The sequence below is a fragment of the Rhinolophus hipposideros genome, assembly GCF_964194185.1.
Source record: "Rhinolophus hipposideros genome assembly, chromosome: 23".
Taxonomy (NCBI): Eukaryota; Metazoa; Chordata; class Mammalia; order Chiroptera; family Rhinolophidae; genus Rhinolophus; species Rhinolophus hipposideros.
Window position 1 is genome coordinate 8,489,450 of NC_138069.1, and position 16,695 is coordinate 8,506,144.

Consider the following 16,695-nt stretch of genomic DNA (forward strand, 5'->3'; position numbering starts at 1 on the left):
ACTAAACAGGAAAGAGCCATTTATGTGTTTGGTGAAAAGGAAGAAAATAGGAATTTTAGCTACTTAGACTTTGTAATCAGTTATACACTCCTAGTGATATCCATTGTGTTCATTTTCTATCACATGAGATCAACTCCTTTATCGTGAAGCTGACGTGAATCATAGTATTGTTTAATGATAAAATTGTATGTATGTATCCTATATAGTAACCATTACGTGCAATAGTTTTGGGGACTCTTCATAACCTCCTCACTTTATTTTTTATCCTTTAAAAAATCCAGAGTTTCTTTATTTTGAAAAATATTGCATAGACAACCTTTTACAACATACGAGTTCTGACAATTAGTTTCTCGAACTTTGCACCATGCACTTACATTGGCAGCACTGTACAAACAGCTTGGTAAGGTTTCATAACCTTGGTGCATCAATGTCTCACAGCTGTGTTCGTGTCAACGTGTGGCAGTGTCTTCCTGAATGGAATTCATTATTGTTGTGTGTTTTTGTGTGCCATCGCAAGAATATTTGAGCTTGAATTAGAGCAACGAACAAATATTAAATTTCTTGTTAAATTTGGCAAGAGTAGAAGTGAAATCAGGGACATGTTAGTCCAAGTTTATGGGAATAATGCCATGAAGAAAATGACAGTGTACAAATGGATTAAATGTTTTTCTGAGGGGAGAGAAGGCGTCACTGATGAAGAGAGGTCAGGGTGACTAGTAACGAGCAGAACTGAAGAAAATATTGCAAAAATTCGTCGAATTATATGTCCAAATCATCAGCTGACTGTGAGAAGCACATCCAACCAAGTAAACATCGATAGAGAAACAGGAAAATCTTAACTGAAAATCTTGGTATGAGAAAGGTGTGTGCAAAAATGGTCCCGAAGGAGCTCACTAATGAACAAAAGCAAAGGGAGTTTTTAGCCAGTAAACAAATAACTGTATTGAAACACCCTCCCTACTCACCTGATCTGGCCCCCAATGGCTTCTTTCATTACCCAAAGATAAAGGACATGTTGAAAGGAAGACATTTTGATGACATTCAGGATTTCAAGGGTAATTGATGCGATGACAGCTCTGATGGCCATTCCAGAAAAAGAGTTCCAAATTTGCTTTCAAGGGTAGATAAGGCACTGGCATCAGTGCATAGCTTCCCAAGGGGAGTACTTCGAAGGTGACTGTAGTGATATTCAGCAATGAGGTACGTAGAACTTTTTCTAGGATGAGTTTGTCAGATCTCATATAAGTTATAGAAACCCAAACTTCTAGTCATCCTATAGTTTGCTTTTTAATGAATATTCAAAGTACAACCTATCTGTCATGTGGAAGCTTGAAAACATTTTTACCCTAGGAGGATTTCTCCCTCAGAAATGCTGTCTACCATGGAGAAGGGTACGTTGGAGAAACACGGGCATTTGTGCAACCGTTGCCACCTCCCACACCCAGAGCAGATGTTGCTTCTTTTTTTGGTGAATTCAGACTCAGTCTCAGAATTCTTTTCTGCTTATGGTTCTGGCAGCCACCAGCAATTTATTGGCAGTAGCATTTAAATCACAATGTTTTGTACATTTGTTCAAGGTTTCATTACTTCCCAAGGATCAAACTCATCATTTGAGATGCAGGGATACACCTACAAACTCAGAATCTCCCCCACCCCCAAGCAAAACTGAAAAAATCTTAAAGCTCACAGATTTCCCTTTCCCTAAAAATTCAAAAACTACTTGGCAGAATTTGCAATGAAAGAAAACTAATTTGGAATGTTGTTACATTTTTCCATCAAACTTGGAATTATGAGTTTAATGGCCCCTCAACCTGGATAATAAATTGATATTCAGTTAATAATTTTCAACAACTACAAGGACAGCATGTTTATCTGAAGTGGGAAGAAAGAAAAACAACATTAAATATCTTCTATTTGTCTGGAAACTATATATTTAAAAATCTTATCTTTGTTCCTCACAGCAGCTCTCCTAGGAAGGAATAATAAATCTCATGTTTACTGTTGAGGAAATTAAATCACTTGCTCAAGTCATGCAGCCCTGAAGTGGAGGGGCCAAAATCCAAACAAATTTACAACTGTCTACAAGGACCAGGATTGTTTTATGAAACCCTAAAGATTTTAGTTGGCCATTTTTTATACTCTGTATGTTTCCTAAATTGAGTTAGCAGATTCTGAGTAAGTAGACCCGTAGACTTGGCTTTTTGGATTGGTCCCACCAGTTCCTTGAGATCTTAGTTATGCCTTTGTTCCTGTGTTGGAGTCAGACGGCCAGGAATTAAACCCACCATTGTTGTAAAAATAAAAATAATGTCATGTAAACATACTGCCTTGTAAGATAAAAATAATACTCAACATAGAGCATTTTTTTTAAGTATTGGCTATATTTGGTTTTATGCATTTCTACTTAAATCTTAGAATTATATAAATTTATCTTGTGAGAATGAGATTGCATTTAATCTATAGCTCAGTTTATGGAGAATTGACGTATTTGTAATATTAAGGTTTCTGATACATGGCCATGCATAGTGTTGTATTTATTTCCATTTTCATTGATTTCTTTCAGTAATATTTTATAGTTTTCTGTGCAGAAGTTTTGACCATCTTTTGTTTAATTCATATTTCAGGATTTTGATGTCATTATAAATAGTATATCTTTTAAAGTTTTATTTTCTATTTTTTCTAATTGTTAAAAAATGTAATATTTTGTATTAGTCTTGTATCCAGCATACTTACTGGATTCACCTATTAATTCCAGATGGTAAATCTTCTGGATTTTCTACACAGGAAAATGTAATATGTGAATTATGACAAGCTTACTTCTTCTAATTTTTACTTTTTCTTTTACTTTTTCTCTCAAACCCTTATAGTTTTTATTGTTTTCTAGCTCATTATATTTTAGGATCTCCAGAGCAATTTTTAATAGAAGTTGTGCTATCAAGCATCTTGATTTCATTTCCAGTTTCAGAGAGAAAACTTTAATATTTCACCATTGTTGTTCCCTATAGGTTTTATGTTGGTACTCTATGAATTTAAGAGAAATTCCCATTTTACTCCTAGTTTGCGAAGAGGTTTTTTAAATTATTTTACTCATAAATAGGTGTTAAATTTTATAAATGCTTTTTTCTATATATGTTGAATTGATTATATGATTTTTCTTTATTCTCTTAAGGTGATAAATTGCATTCGCTGATTTTTTTTTTTTTTTTTTTTTTTATGTTTAACTTTGTGTTTCTAGAATAAACCCTGTTTGGTTATGCTATACTGTTTTTTAAAATTTGTTGCTGGGTTTGACATCTTTTTTTTTAACGTTTACATTTATATTCTCAAGACAGATCACTGTTAGTTTTCTTATAATGTTCTTGACAGGTTTTGAAATTATCCTTTCTTAATACAATGAGTTAGGAAGTGCTTCTTTCTTTTCTATTCCATGAAAAGTTTCTTTCAAATTAGGACTATTATGTTTCTAAATACTTGGAAAATTTTACCAGTGAAACCATTAACCTCCAACAGTAGAGGTTTCATTGTGGGAAGGTTATTTTTCATTGCAGATTCAACTTTTAAAATAAATATAGGACAATTTAGATTTTCTATATCTTCTTATGTAGGATTTGGTAAGCTATACTTGTTAAGCAATACACATGAAAGTGAATTTTTAAATTTAGTGGATAAAGTTAAAGATAAGTACCTTCTTACTATTTTTTTAATGTTTCCAGGATCTGTAATGGTGCCTTCCTTTTTTTCATTCCTGATTTTTGTAATAATGTGTATTCTCTCACACTCTTTCAAGTGTCTTACTAGTAACATCAACTTTATTAGTCTTTTCCAATAAAAACAACTTGTGGCTTTGTGGGGTTTTTTCTGTTGTTTTTTTTTCCTGTTTTATTCATTTCTGCTCTTATTATTTCCTTTTAATTTCTTTGAGTAAAATTTCATTTCCTTTCAGACTTCTTTTTTTTTCTTTTTTCCTTTCAAACTTCTTCACATAGGATACTAAAATTGTTGATTTTTGATTTTTTCTCCTCACACATTTGGTGCTATAATTTTTTGTGTAAGCCTAGCATTAGCTACATTCCACAAAAAGTGATATGACATATTTTCACCATTATTCACTTTAAAATATTTTCTAGTTTTCATTATGATTTCCCCTTGGACTTAATAATAATTTAAAAGTGTGGTTTAGAAAAATTTTGAATTATGTTTGTAGAAATGTTTAGAAGATTTTTAGACTTTTTTTGTTATCAATTTAGTTTCATTTCAAAGGTCAGAAAACATACTCTAAATTATTTCAATTATTTAAAATCTTTGTGACTATTTTCCTATGGCCCAACATATTGTCAATATTGGCAAACTTTCCCAATACACTTGAAAAGAATGTGCATTTTGTCATTGTCAAGTGTAATGTTTCATGTATGTCAAATCGGTCAAGTTTTTTAATCCTGTTATTCAGACTGATTTTATCTTTACTGATATTTATCTTGTCTATCACTTTGTGAGAGGTGTGTTAAAATTTCCTATTAAGTTTGTGTATTTGTCCATTTCTGCTTTTAGTTCTATCAAGTTTTACTATGGTGTACTTACCTTATGTATTTTGAAATTTAGAATTATTACATTTTCCTGATGGTTTGATCATTTTATTGTTATAAAATGACTTTTTATTTCTAGAAGTGCCTTTTGCTTTCTTATTTTTACAGATGGTACAATAGTTTATTTTCAGCTTTTTAAGTTAGTATTTGTGTTGTATATATTTCCCCTTTTGCCTTCAGATTTTTATGTTGTTGCTCATCTTATTAACAGACACACAGTTGTTTTTCATCTAGTCTGAAGAATCTTTGTCTTTTAATCAGAGAGCATTTAGACCATTTACAGTTAATATAATTACTAGTATATTTGGGTATATGTTTGCTGCCTAATAATTTGATTCCTGTTGTCCAACTTTACATGTTCCTTTTTTGACTCCTTTCTGACCTTGCTTTTATTACATGTTACTTTTTAATTATTTTACTTTCTAACTCTTGTTATACATATTTTTACTATTCTTTTCTTAACATTTATTCTTTTTATTTTTTTTATTTTTATACTAGTGGTTACAACATGAATCCTTAACTTTACTTAAAATCCAATATAAATTAATGCTTTTACCACTTCCTAGATAATACTAGAACTTCAGATCCCTCTATCATTTACCATTTACTGTACTGCATTTTAAAAGTTTATTGTCTTGAATTTTGGTTCTGTACCTATTTTAAATCCCACCAAATATTATTATTAATATATTATGTGATCAATCTTCATTTAGATTTATGTATATTGCTGCCCATTCTTTTGGTCTTCATTCCTTTCTACAATTTTGCATTTCCATCTTGGATCAAGACCAGTTTTCTTGTCCCTGAAAAACTCTCTTTAATATTTCTTTTAGTGCATTTCTGCTCCTGACAAATTCTCTCTCTTTTTTTTCTATCTGGAAATGTCTTCATTTCACCTTCAGTTTTGAAAAATATTTTTGCTTTCAATAGAAATCTAGATTGGCAGTGTATTCTCTTCCAGCACTTTAGAGAAATCATGCCACATCCTGTGGCTTCCATCATTTCTATTGAAGGAAATATCTCTTTTATTGTGTGGCTGGTTTTAAGATTGACTCTTTATTTTTGGTGTTCAGCAGTTTTATTATGATGTGCCTAGGTGGGTTACTTTTCTTGTTACATAACCTACTGCATAAGGATACTGTTTCTTAAATCTGTAACTTGATGTCTTTTAACAATTTTGGAAAAATCACAGCCAAAGTCTCTTCATATATTGCATTTTCTCCATTCTCTTTCTCCTTCCCATCTGAACTCCAATTACATGGTATTAAAAGTTTGTATTATAGTTTATATGTGTTTTATGTTCTATTTTTTCTTTTTTTATCTTGGGCTTGAGGTTTTTTTTAATTTTTATTAGTTTCACATGTACAAAGCAACATAATAGTTAGACATTTACACCCCTCACAAAGTGATAACCCCACTCCTCCAAGCTGCTACCCCTGTGACATCTTATATAACTGTTACAATACCATTAACTTATGCTATACTCCATCTCCAGTGACTATATATATGTATGTATGTATGTATGTATATATATACATATATATATACATATTTTTTAATTATAGTTGACATACAATATTATTCTACTTCAGCTTCAGGTGTAGAGTGCATTGGTCAGGCATCTACACAGTCTATGAAGTGATCCCATGATAAGTCCAGAGAAAGACAAATACCATATGATCTCACTTATATGCATATGTGGAATCTAAAGAATAGAATAAATGAGCAAACAAAACAGAAATAGACTCAGAAATATAGAGGGAAAAACTGTTGATTGCTAGGTGGAAAGGGGGTGGGGATGGGGCGATGGTGAAGGAATTAGAAAGTGCAAATTAGTAGACACAATATATTCATGGCGATGTGAAATATAGTATGGGGAATATAATCAACAATATTGTAAAGATTATGTAACGTGCCAGAGATGGACACTGGACTTATCAGGGGAATCACATCATAGATTGTGCTTGAGTTTTGATACTGACCTATCTAACCTATCTCCCAGATCACAAAATCTCTTGAGTTCTGTCTGCCGTTAAGCCTGTTAAATTGAGTTTTAAATTTTAGTCATTGTGTTTTTCCATTCTGTAGTTTGTATTTCAAAGCCTTTATCTTGTCATTTATCTTCTTGAAGACATTAATAATCACAATGATCTTAAGGTCAATGACAGATAACTCCAATGGTTGGGTCAACTGTATATCTGTTTCTAGTATAATCTGTCATTGTTCTTGGTCCTGCTTCTTGCTGCACTTGGTAAGTTTGAATAAATGTGAGCATTGCATAGGAGAATTTTGAGGTTCTGGATAATGTTTTCTTCCTTCTGAGAGGATTCTCCCGTCCTCTTGCTGGTAGCAGAAGGGCAGGTTATCTCACCCCAATGAGAACCTTGTGCCATCTTTGTATGGGTCTTCCCATTTCTCCCGACTCCCAGGGTGAAACTTTTCAAGTTACCAACTAGTAGGAGCCTAGAGTGCTTCTCAGTGACTTTCTCTTCCTAAGCCAGTTTTTATGTCTCCCAAAACCTTGAGATTGTCAAAACCTTCTCTCTGTTTTCGAACTGCTTTTGGTTCTCATTAGCCTTTTGCCCTAAATAGCTTGAGAAGAAAATGCTGTGAGAGAATAAACATATTCAATACTGGCAACACTCTTCTGTCCCTCACACCCAGGAATATTGGCTGCCTCACATCCTGGCTCACGTCCTGGCTGCCTTTGCAGCCTCAGACGTCAAGTTCTATCCCTGTCCCCGAGTTTGCTTCAAACTCTAATGACTTCTCTGTGACCTTTTGCTTGTAAGCCTGATACATAAGAATTGGCAAATCCCCCAGAGGAAATGTGACAAAGTAATTGTGCTTGTATTAACTTGTTTCTCATCTTCCTGCAATCTATACCCTCGTGTCCTGGCTGATTCATTATCTCCTCAATTCTTTCAAATAGTTTTTTTATTGTATTTTGTCCAGTTTTTCTAATTGTTCTCCATGGGAGCCTGGGTCTTCTGCAAGTCACTCTATCAAGCCAAAAGCAGATATCTGTGTAGTTACTTTGTCTTTTTTCTATACATGCCTCAGTTAAGCATTGAGTTTTGAAACTCAATTAACTATTGAGTTTTAATGTTGCTTAAACATTCTGGACCTCAAGACTCCTAAATGTTCTCCCAGGAGTAAGAGACAATGATTCTCTATGGAACTAAGCCCATAATTGCAGATACTGCTCCAGGGTGCTCTTATGGGCTTGTGAAAGGCCAGAAGGGAGTCCAATATTGCCGTGTGACATAGGCAAACAGGGGTGGTTTGCCTTTGAAACCTCCTATCTTTGCTATCTGTGTTTCCCTTTACCAAACTAATTAGCCCAGTGCCATCCTTTCCAAATTTAACTTTCAGGACATAGCCTCAGTGTTGTGTCTCAGGAGACATGTTCATATTTTGATTTATATAGACTCTTTTCTAACAGATACCACTTGCATAGTCTACAATATGCCTGGGGACTCCTGCGGTCATGCAGCATGGTCCTATTCCAGGGCCTCCCTCAAAGTGCCTTGCTGAGGTCACGTTAGCACAGCATTCCACGCTCCAGACCATGGCTGTTTATGTCACCTCTTTCCGTCTCCTCCTGCTGCTTCTATCGGTCCTCTGCCTCTTGTTTGCCAGTGACTAGAAAGTGAAATTCTATAGCTAATATATAATGTAATCTTAATAGGTTAATGTGTTATTCTTCTTAATTTAGTTCTCATTTTTAAAGAGTTCCACTGGTTATTGTCTGATTTTTTTTCCTGCAGACTGATGGGGAAAATAGAGGCTTTAGGTTGAATTTAAATGGTGAATTCTTAATCATATTGACAGTTGTTCACCTCACATATGTCTAAGAACTAACAAGAAGATGGGTAATTATGTATTTCATAGTTTACCATATTTTATTTATTGCTTTTCAGCTCCCATATGGTCCAAGCCCTGTATTCAGTTTGATTTAACAGAATTTGAACGTCAGAATTTTTTGAGTGTGTATAGTAATATTTGGATTAAGTCACATTTTATTATGCTGGATATAATAAAAATGTCTTTATTTTTTAATATTTTGCAACACATTTTTCAATATTTGTGACATTTTAAATCATTCCAGTCAGTACTTAATTATCCAGTGTCAGAAATTCAATTTAATTACCATACAAGGTAAAATTGAATTACATGCCTCATGAGGAGCATATTATGAATGTCTTAGTACATTGAAAAAAATGAATAACCTTGTAATAAATTTTGATGGCTTCCATAAAGAACTCTTTACAACAATTAAAAAAACAAAACAGTTGCATGCCATAGGAATTCTTTATCTAGTTCTTTATGTGAAGAACAAAGGAAAGAAAGCAGTGTCATCAGAAGGGTATGTGTACATGTCTTTTGGTGTATCTAGAAATGTTATGTGCCTTAATGTGGTAACATGGGAAGATATTGAATATCAGGCGAAAGGATGCTGAGATCTACCCCACTTTTCTGAAGGTCAGTTATTGCCAAAATAGAATAGAGATATTTACCCTTTGATGCTATTTTTTTATTAAAAAATATATATTTTAATTGTAAAATAAAAAACAGATTAAGAAAACTATTTACAATTTAATGAATGTAATACATGGATGATTATATATAGCATAGAGAATTATTATAGCATAATGAATTATTAAACAGTGAAACATTACAAACGTCAAGAAATAAAGCTCTCCACATTCGCTATTTCAGTCACAGCACCTTCTTTCCTTCATAAAGGTAACCACTTTTCTGGTTTTCGTGATAATGATTTCCTTGCATTTTTTCAAACATTTTCACCCAAGTTGTATCACAAGTACCTCTAGACACTATAATTATTTTTGCCCATTAAAAAACAAAAAGTATTTTTAAAGTCTTTCATAAGCTGTTCCCTCACATCTCTTTTTATGTCCTTTTTCTTAATTAATTGAATAACCTAGTTTGTTGGACCTGCAGAGATCCTACACTCTAGATTTTTCTGATTACATTGATATATACTTCTTTTGGTGTATTAATTACTTCCTTGGGAGCTGTTAGGCAATTTGGAAGTGCTGTGAACCTTGAGCTAATAAGAGAAACCATTCATCATTTACTAATATCTGTACATGTGATTTCCAAGCTGACAAAAGCCTTTTTGCACTGTCACTCAAAAGGAGTATGTGTGTGTTTCAGATGGACAGTTTGTGTGAAGCTTTTCAGTAATCCTGCTGAAAAGTAATCATAAATGAATACACTCAATAAAGTTTTTTATTTAACGAAAGGCTAAGATATGTGTGCTTATGCACATGGACTTGATTTTATGACTTCCTCTCTTTTTGATCGATTATTTCATTGTGTTAGCTAAGGGACATAAGAGGAGATAGATCAGCAGAGTGAATTAATATCCCTTAGGAGAACGTTTTCAAAATGTGTGTTGGACACTAATAGCCCTGATATTTTAATACATGATCCAGAAAAAGAAAGCATCTGTAGTTAAATAAGTTAGGAAAATGCTGAGTCACAAAGTTCATGAGCATGTTAAAGTTGCTAAAAAGTCCTTCATTAAATAAAATTGTTTAATTTTGGCTTACTTATTTTTCAAAATCTGTTTGAGAAAGTTTTGTTATTTGTTTCCACTGAATATTTAACAATATCTTGTGATACACATGTTTGCCATGGATACAACTGGAAAAGTCTGATCAGGATTACATTGAATATGTAGGTCAAGTTGGAGAGCATAACCATCTTGACAATATTAAGTCTTCTGATCCATGAATATGGGATGCTTTTCCATTTATTTAGATCTTTAATTTCTTTCAACAAAGTTGTCGTTTTCAGAGTTTAAGTTTTGTACTTCTTTTGTTAAATTAATACCTATGTATTTTATTCTTTTTGACACTATTATAAATGGAATTATTTCTTAAGTTTTTTTTTAATGGTAAGTTGTAAGTATAGAGGATTACAATAGTTTTTTTGTATGTTGAGATTCTGTTCTGTAACCTTGTTGAACCTGTTTATTAGTTGCAATAATTCTTAGAGGATTCCTTAGGGTTTTCTATACAAAAGATCATTTCAGCTGCTAACAGCATTTTGCTTCTTCTTTTCCAATCTGGATGCCATTCATTTCATTTTCTTGACAAATTGACCTCACCAGAACCTTCAGTACAATATTGAATAGAAGTGGTGAAAGTGGACATCCTTGTATTGTTCCTGATCTGAGGGAGAAAGCATTTAGTCTTACCAATAAGTATGATACTGTGTTTCCCCGAAAATAAGACGTAACCGAACAATCAGCTCTAATGCGTCTTTTGGAGCAAAAATTAATATAAGACCCGGTCTTATTTTACTATAAGACCGGATATGATATGATATGATATGATGATATGATATGATATGATATGATATGATATGATATGATATGATATGATATGATATGATACCAAGTCTTACATTAATTTTTGCTCCAAAAGATGCATTAGAGCTGATTGTCTGGCTAGGTCTTATTTTCAGAGAAACACAGTAACAGTTGGGATAAATCCATCTTGGTCATGGTATATAATCCTTTTTATGTGTTGCTGGATTTTGTTAAGGAGTTTTGCACTTATTTTCTTAAGAGATACTGGTCTGTAGTTTCCTCTCTTGTGATGTTTTTATCAGGTTTGGGTTATTAGAGCCTCATAGAATGAGTAGGGAAGTATTCCTTCCTTTTTTATTTTTTGTGAAGAATTGCTATAAGTTGTTTAAATATTTGGCAGAATTCAGCAGTGAAACCATCTGGGCTTGGGCTTTTGTTTGTGGATAGTATTTTGATTACTAATTCAGTCTCTTATTATAGATCTATTCAGTTTGTCTATTCTTGGGTCATTTGGGGTAGTATTTGTCTTTCAGTCATTTGTCCTTTTCATCTAAGTTATTTAATTTATTAGTATACATTGTTCATAGTATTTCTTAATAATCATTATTATTTCTGTAAGTTTGGTAATAATGTCCCCTCTTTCATTCCTGATTTTAGTAATTTGAGTCTTCTCTCTTCTTTCATTGGTAAATCTAACTAAAGACTTGCCCATTTTTTCCCCAGCTTTATTGAGATATAATTGACATATAACATTGTGTAAGTTTAAGATGTACACAGTGTTGAGTTGATACACTTATGTATTGCAAAATTCTTCTAGCATTAGCTAACACCTCCATCATATCACATAATTATTATTTCTTTGTTGTGATGAGAACATTTAAGACCTACTCTCTTAGCAACTTTCAAGTGTATAATACAGTATTATTAACTATAATCACCTTACTGTGTATTAGATCTCTAGGACTTATTCATCTTATAGCTGAAAGTTTATATTTTTTTGAAGATTTATGAATTTTATTGATTTTTTCAAGGAACTGACTTTTGGTTTCATTAATCTTCTCTATTGTTTTTCTGTTCTTATTTCTTTTATCTCTGCTCTAATCTTAATTTTATTTCCTTTGCTTTGGGTTTAGTTTGTCCTTTCCCTCCAATATCTAAGATAGAAGGTTATCCTATTGCTTTGAGACATTCATTTTTTATTGTAGGCATTTACAGCTATAAATTTCCCTCTAAGCACTGCTTTCAGTGCTGCATTTTATAAGTTTTGATATTCTGAGTCTTAATTTTCATTCATCTCAAAATATTTTCTAATTCACATGTAATTTCTTTTTTGACCTATTGATTAATTAGGAGTATGTTGTTTAGTTTCCATGTATTTGTAAGTTTCCCAAATTTCTTTCTCTTATTGTTTTCTAATTTTATTTCATTATGGTTGGAGATTATTATGAGGTTTGTTTTATGGCTTAGCATGTGGTCTTTCCTGGAGAATGTTCCACGTGCACTGGAAAAGAATGTATATTCTGCTGTTGTTGAGTGGAATGTTCTATAAATGTTTGTTAGGTTTACTTAGTTTGTAGTGTTGTTGAAGTCTTCAATTCCTTGTTCATCTTCTGCCAGTGTTCTGTCCATTATTTAAAATGAAATATTAAGGTCTCCAACTACTATTCTTGATTCATTTATTTCTCCCCTCATTTCTGTAAGTTTTTGCTTCATGTAATTTTGGTGCACAGTTATTACGTACATGTAACTTGCTTTATATTCCTAATGGATTCACACTTTCATAAAAGTTTACTCTTTTATAAATTGTCTTTATCTGTTTGATGTAATCTTTTATAAAATGCCTGTTTTTACCTCTAGTAATATTTTTGTTTTAAAAGTCTATTTTGTCTTATATTAGTATAGCCACCATAGCTTTGTTATGTTTGCTGTTTGTATATCTTTTTCCATATTTTTACTTTTAATCTACTTGTATCTTTGAATCTAAAATGTGTCTCTTGTACACAGCACATAGTAGGCTCTTTTTTTGTTGTTTTGGTTTTTGTTTTTTTTTGTTTTGTTTTATCCAATTGACAATCTCTATCATTCACTTGGATTGTTTAATCCGTATACATTTTGTATTATTGTTGACACAGTTGGATTTGCATTTGCAATTTTTACTTTTTGTTTTCTATGGGTCTCCTGTCTTTTTTGTTTCTCTAATTGTCCATTACTGCTTTCTTTTGCTTAAACGTTATCTAATGTAGCATTTTAATTTCTTTAGTGATTTTTCAGTGTTTTGTTGAGTTTTTTCATTCGTTGCTGTAGTACTCAATATATACATCAGACCTCATCAAAATCTACATCAGATTTATATTAATTAAACTCCAGTCAGATATAGGAATGCTAATTTTATGTGTCTTTATTCCATTTTCCTCCATTTTCTGCTATTGTTGTTCTACATATTGTGTATGTGTCACAAACCCAACAATGCATTGTTATAATTATTACTTTATATAATTTTGTGTCTTTTAGGGAAGCTAAGAGAAGAAAGGAAAACAAGTGAATATTTATAGCATTTGTTATATTCACCATCTTACCATTTCTGGTTCTCTTTATTTGTTCCTGTGGATTCAGGTTACCATCTGAATCATTTCCTTAGATCAATATAGCTTTGTTCTCATCTTCTCCTTTTGACTGTTATTGGCAAATATATTACATTTCTATATATTATAGACCCAATAGAATCATGGAATAATACGATTCTATACATATTATTTTATACAATTACTTTTTAAGTCAATTAAAAAAGAAAGGAGAAGAAATATGCATTCATACTGTCTCTTGCAATTATATTATATAATTATCCTTACTGGTACTTTTTGTTTTTTTTCCTGTACATTTGAATTACTCTCTTGGGTTACTTGCTTTCAGCCTGAAAAACTAGTATTTCTTGTAAAGAAAAACTTTAGTATTTCTTGTAAGACAAGTCTGCTAACAATACAAATTCTCTCCGTTTTTGTTTATGTGAAATGTTTTTTGTTTGTTTGTTTTTTGTTTTTGTTTTTGTTTTGCTTTATTTTTGGAATTATATTTTCCTAGATATAAAATTTTGGGCTGACAATTGTTTTCTTTGTGCACTTTGAATATTTTACTCCCACTACCTTCTGGCCTCCATTGTTTCTGAAGAGAAATGAGCTATCAATTTTATTGGAATTCTTTTGTAAGTGGAAAGGCATTTTTCTCTTACTGCTTTCAAGATTTTCTTGTCTTTGGCTTTCTGCTTTTTATTATGAATTTTCTGTACGTTGATCGCTTTGTGTTTATTCTACTTGAATTTCAATGAGTTTCTCGTATATGTAGATTGTTTTTCATTAAATTTGGGGCATTTACAATTATTATTTCCTCAAATAATTTTTCTTCTTTCTCATCTTTCTCTCTTTTTGATGAATTTAGTGGTGACACAAGTTTCTCTGAGACTTTATTTTTCTTTATTCTTTTTTTCTTTCTGTTCTTTGAATTGCATAATCTCTATCAATTGATCTTCAAGTTGGCTTATTCTTTCTTCTGCCAGTTCAAATCTACTATTGAGCGCTTCTATTGAATTTTTCACTTCAGTTATTGTGCTTTTGAATTCTGGAATTTTTATTCGGTTGTGTTTTGTTTTGGTTTTTTTTACATTTTCTGTCTCTATATTGATATTCTCTGTTTGATGAGACATCATCTTCATACCTACTTCTTTAATCCTACTTCCCTTTAGTTCTTTGAATATATTTATAATGGCTACTTTAAAGTCTTTGTCAATTAAATCTGACTTTGGGTTGATCTCACAGGCAGTTTGCATTGCTTGCTTTTCTTTCCTGTGTATGGGTCACATTTTCCTGTTCATTTGCTTACCTCATAATTTGTGTAAAATGGGACTAGATAATATACCATAGCAACTCTGGGTACTGGTCTCCTTCATCGTCCTATGGACATCGTTACTGTTGTTTGCTTGTTAATTTGTTTAGTTTATTTGCTTGTTTATTTATCTTAGTCTTTTTCACCCCGGCAGTATGAAGTCTCAGATGCTCCTCCTCTGAGGGTACAGCTTTGGCAGTGCTCACAGTAGTTTTAGTGCAGGGCCCTTTCTTTAGTTGTTTCTTTCCCTGACCACACCAATCTGTTAATCTCCACTAACTGCTGGTTCATTGCTCCATCATTCTCAACAGTGCTCTGTGGTATAAACACCACAGAATGATCTAGTTAAATTCAGGGTCCCTTGTAGGAATAGTGTTTAAGGCCACTTTTTGAGATTTGTTCTGGTCACAGAAGGGCTTTTCTTAGCTTTTGATTTTTCCTGGTTTCCTCTGGAAAACTAGCTGGTCTATGGATTAAATTGTATTTTTTAATAAAATTACTAGCCTGCTTTAAATTGCTTCCCACCAAAACCGCCACGGTTTTTGAGCACACCATTAGGCTTGACCTTGCTCACATTCTATTTCAAATAAAGTCATTCTTCATGGGTAGAGCTCTCTAGTTTATGGTCTGCCTCTTCAGCTGGGCAAAATCTCTGAGTCATGGCTCTAGAGCTGAGGTGGGGACAGTGGTTTCCTTTTCTTTGATACTCCTGCTTGAGTTGCTAGGCAAAGAAGCCTTTGATCTTCTTTGGCTACCTCTCTTAGTCTGGAAGCTCAGACCTATGAATGAGTTGGGGGCTCGAGCCCCAGTATTCTTAGTGTGCCATGCACACATAAAATATAGGGCCTCTTCCGGTAAGTGGGAGCTGTGCAGAAAAAGGGAACCCCCAGACTTTTGGTGGCACTTATTGGAAACTAAACTATGCAACAAGTAGCTATAAGGTGGATTGAGAAATATGGGTGTTCTACCCCTCTTGAGAAGACACTGTAGCCCTTGACGGGGAGCTGGAGTAAGAGAGAACCCTGTGTTCTTAGCTGTCAGGAGTAAAATTTCTGTCACATTGGGCAGGGAGAAGGGAGTAGGTTGAAATGGCACAAATTATTGCCGTTCTTACTGAGTTTTAGTAGATTTTTCTTGAATAAGTATTTCTTCATTTGTTGTATGTCTTTAGGATTATTTCCAGAGACTTTAAGTGGTTTTTTCAAATGAGTTGAATAGTATATTGAACACTTATGTATTCATGAAGAAGCCTAAGAAGTAAAGTATAATACAGGCAATCATAGACCTCTGTATTCTTCTTCCTAATTCCACTTCCCTCTCTTTCTGCAAAAATAACCACAATTTTGAATTTAGAGTTTTACATTCCTACCATATATTTATATTTTATTATATATGTGTACGTTCAGGAAACATATGATTCCTTAAGGTGTACAATAAGATTGATAATAAGATAGTGAGTGAGCGTGTTTCATAAATAAAAGAAATTTAGCTCTTGCTTGAAAAAGCAGAAATAAACAGAATAATATTAGGTGAAGGTACCACCTCAAATAGACTGAGCCTTAAAGTTCATCATTTACAACTTAGAAATAATTGTCTCATTGTTATGTAAAAATATCTGAAATGACCTGAAATCCTACTGTCACTAATTGATAAAGACTTCTGGATTGTGAAGTGGTACCGGGAATGCTGTTTCCGGTTTCCTGGCCTTACAGGGCCCAGATGAGAGGGTTAATGTGCATCTGTCTCAATCTCTACCCAGCAGGTTCCACTCTGCATGAACACATGAGGCCTGGAAATAGCAGTATCAACCTGGGAAAGTGGTGGCTGATGCTTATCTAGAATGGAGAGCAATTCAGGGGAGATGGATTTGTTATTTTAGGAGGTGAATGGAAA